This window comes from Aotus nancymaae, unplaced genomic scaffold (assembly GCF_030222135.1).
Source record: "Aotus nancymaae isolate 86718 unplaced genomic scaffold, 86718_ANA_hifiasm-v0.15.2.pri h1tg000003l, whole genome shotgun sequence".
Lineage (NCBI taxonomy): Eukaryota > Metazoa > Chordata > Mammalia > Primates > Aotidae > Aotus > Aotus nancymaae.
In genome coordinates this window covers 38943555-38947700 of record NW_026988414.1, presented here as the reverse complement: position 1 = coordinate 38947700, position 4146 = coordinate 38943555, and the positions used below count along the sequence as shown (strand labels likewise).

General features: G+C 48.1%; 1 non-coding gene across 1 annotated transcript; it reads left to right on the top strand.

The window, feature by feature from the left end:
• Nucleotides 1-1931: 1931 nt before the first annotated feature.
• LOC135277290 (U6 spliceosomal RNA) lies at nt 1932-2038 on the top strand. The gene has a single exon (XR_010344917.1). It is a non-coding gene; the product is annotated as a U6 spliceosomal RNA (small nuclear RNA).
• Nucleotides 2039-4146: the final 2108 nt, after the last annotated feature.

Here is a 4146-nt window from a genome sequence, read left to right as displayed (position 1 = left end):
AGTTTTGAGGCCAGCCTGGGCAACACAGCGAAACCTCGTCTCTATTAAAAAAATAGAAAAAAAATATAAAGGATATGGCCTCTAAAGCCAGACTGCCTGGGCTTAAATCTCGGCTCTGCTGCTTGCTAGTTACTTAATCTCTCTGTACCTCAGTTTCGTCATCTGTGAATAGGAGATAATATCCACGATGTGAAGTTATCACTAAATGAGTCAATAATAGAAATGAAGAGCTTAGGAGAAGGCCTGTTCTATCATAAGAGCTCTTCAGAGTTTGCTACTATTATCCTCCCTCCTTCCACTAATTCAGTCCCTTAAAGTCTGTCCCCAGCTCTCCAATCTTCACACAGCAGTCAATGTGAACTTCTAACCACAGATGTGATGGGGTCACTCCTGTACCTGCAATCCGTCCATGGCTCCCTGTGGCCCTCAGGATGTTGTCCGGCTCCTTAGCCCTGCTCACAAGGCCCTTCACACCTGGCTCAGTGCTCCAGCCTTGCCATTGTCCCTCTCACATTGCCTTGAACACGCAGACTCCCCTCTGCTGTCTCTGCCTGGAATTCTCTGTACCCTGGTGTGCTGGAAAATGCTCAACAATTGGATGTCTATAAAAACTGCATGCTTGGCTGGGTGTGGTGGCTCACGCCTGTAATCTCAGCACTTTGGGAGGCCAAGACGGGTGGATCACAAGGTCAGGAGTTCGAGACCAGCCTAGCCAACATGGTGAAACCCCATCTCTAATAAAATAATAATAAAATTTTTTAAAAACTGCATGCTTAGATATGTCCCTCTATTTATTCTAAGTTTTAGTAGTATAAAGCTGTAAAATACAGCATAATATACAAATAATACCAAAGTACACAGTGTTTCTTTATTGTAAATTCTACAAAGTTAAATGCTCTAGAGAATGCTTTCTTTATCACTTCTCACCCTTTTGGCTAAGATCAAGTGGAGAATGCTCTCTTTGCCTTTTGCCAACCTTTACATCTGCAGCCAACCTATGGTTGCAATTCATAGGATTTGACAAAGTCAAACTATGAACAAATGCTTGGTTACTATCAAATTTAACAAGTAAGTCATTCATAGGCCAGGCACAGTAGCTCAGGCCTGTAATCCCAGGGCTTTGGGAGGCTGAGGCAGGAGGACCCCTTGAGCCCAGAAGTTCAAGACCAACCTGGGCAACATAGTGAGATCCTGTCTCTACAAAAAAAAAAAAAAAAATTAGCCAGGCATGGTGGCACACACCTGTAGTCCCAGATACTTAGAAGGCTGAGGCAGGAGAATCACTTAAGCCCAGGAGTTCAAGGCTGCAGAGGGCCATGATCGTGACACTGCACTCCAGCCTGGGTGACAGAGCAAAACCTGTCTCTACACATACCCACACACCCACACACACACACACACGCCATTCTTAGCTCACAGGCTGGATTTAGCCTGCAGGCTGTAGTTTGTCAATCCCTGGTCCATGTAATCAACAGAATAGTCAATTAAGCCCTGATTTGTAGTGTTTGTCGATTTCAGTGATGCAAATACTCCCAGGATGGCCTTTTTCCAACTACCACTGTGTTGTCACTGAACAAGGAGGTGGGACGGACAATCAGAGCACATCATCATACAGAACCTCCACCTTAAAGATACAATAGATGTAAATACCTTGAAGAGCATGTAATAGTAAAACGTAGTAATAATTAGGAAGTGATGAGTTTTGATTATATGTTACCTTTGTTTTTAAAACAATTTAGTTAATTCTATGTTTATATAATTTAATTTTTAGTGGTGGCAGTGTTTAACAAGCAGCCTGCAACATTCCAGAAAATGTAACACTTGGCTCTCACTAGCTTGTTGGAGTGGCTCCAGCACACCACCCCCTGTGCCTGTGCCATCCCCCATAGCGCTTCCTGGCAAACACAAGTCACACTTCAAGACTTAGTGTCACGCTCACTTTAGCAGCACATATACTAAAATTGGAACGATACAGAGGAGATTAGCAGGGTCCCTGCATAAGGATGACAGGCAAATATGTGAAGTGTTCCATTTTTTTTTTCTTGTGATGGAGTCTTGCTCTGTCACCCAGGCTGGAGTGCAGTGGCGCAATCTCAGCTCACTGCAATCTCTGCCTCCCAGGCTCAATCGATTCTCCTGCCTCGATTCTCCTCCCAAGTGGCTGGGATTACAGGCACATGCCACCATGCCCAGCTAATTTTTATATTTTTTTGGTAGAGACAGGATTTCACCATGTTGGCCAGGATGGTCTCGAACTCCTGACCTCAAATGATTCACCTGCCTCAGCCTCCCAGATTGCTGGGATTATAGAGGTGAGCCATCACACCGGGCCCCTTCTTTTTTTCTTTTGAAGGCTTTTTATTTATTTATTTATTTTTTTGTCTTTTCCTCCCCTACCTTCTAACAAAACAGCCGCTTCTCCCATGGAGGGGCTAAATGGTATGGCTTTTCCCTTCCTCCTCAGAAGCAGCCCAAATAGACCTCTCATTCTCCCTAATTCACTATCACCTGCTGTTGAGAAATGCTGAGTGTATGATAAAATATATTATTTGCCAAGAAGAACGATGGCAAGGAAAATCTAGCCGCCCCCCACCACCAAGTGGAAAACTGGTTGGGGCATTCTAAAGTGGCAAGACAGTATATGCATATCATACACCAGTTAAAACAATTCTTTGAGTATGGGATATGTGACCCTGCCCCCGTGGCTCCCTCGTGGAGAATACTCTTTAGTTTGTCTGTGATCAGTGGTGAGCAGGCACCAGCTGCCTTCCTAATTTATTTTTGTTCTATGAGAAAATACCGAACACCTGTTTGTTAATAATGATCACCTGTTCAGAGAGAATAAATACGTGGGTCAGCGTCTGCTCGAGGCCCTCAGCACGAAATGCTGACAGCCCCTGAGGTCCTCAGCTCGGAAGGCTGCTGGCCCCCTGATAGTCCCACATCGTTGTTCTATCTGGGTGTCTGCTTCTCAATTCCTTCAGCACCGCCTGGGTGGAGATTTGTATGGCCGAGCTGGACTCGCTAACCTGCCCTTTCTTTTTTTTTTTTTTTTTTTTGAGATGGAGTCTCACTCTGTTGCCTGTTGCCCAGGCTGGAGTGCAGTGGTGCAATCTTGGCTCACTGCAACCTCTGCCTCTCCGAGTTCAAGCGATTCTCCTTCCTCAGCCTCCTGAGTAGCTGGGATTACAGGTGTGTGCCACCATGCCAGGCTAATTTTTGTATTTTTAGTAGAGATGGGGGTTTCACCACGTTGGCCAGGCTGGAACTCTTGACCTCAAGTGATCCACTTGCCTCGGCCTCCCAAAGTCCTGGGATTACAGGCGTGAGCCACCGTTCCTGGCCTGCCCTTCCTATAGTCTAATCTGAATTGCTCCTGCTTTCATGACACTGTCTTTCCTTCCCAGAAAGGGATCTGGGGTCCCACCCTACAAGTGACCTCACTAAGGGGCTGTTCTCCACCCTCCAGCCCCTCCCCAGCCCTACCACAGAGCCAGGACCTAGCCCAGCCCAGCTTCTGTCTCTGCAGTTCCTGGAGACAGTCACCAGGTAAGGGCAGCCAGCCTGCTGGAGCCACCTCTCCCACCCCTGAACTTTGCCTAGGATCCACCCTTGTCTCCTGGCTCTCCAGGACGCACACCCCACCCTAGGGCCGAGGCTCCACTGTCCACCTGTCCAGACTTGCCTTCCATCCTGCGGGCTGACACACCCAACCCAGCCAGTGCCCTGTGGTAGAATGTCTCACTCAGGTCAGAGAGAACAGCAGGAAGAGGGGGCTTGAGGGGCACCTTCCACCCACCCCCATGGCTGACACCCCTTCCACAACTCGAGAGGGTCCATGAAGGACCTCGGGACCCAGTTCACCAAACTCCTCAAGCTTTATAGATAGGCAGAGTAAGGCCCCAAGGGCCGGCCCAAGGCCTCAGGATGGGTTCGTAGCTGGAACAAGACTAGATCCCAGGCTAGATCCCCTGCAAGGGAAGGCCTCCCATCCCTGCGCAGGAAGGCTTCTTCCCACAGCCTCCCGGGAGGAGACTCAGAGGGATCCCCTCAGAGAGTTGGGGGTGCTAGAGGAGTCACAGGCAGGTGGGTTCCAGTCCTAGAGAGACGATCTTGCCCTGCAGAGTTTTGGGAGGTTGGATGTTT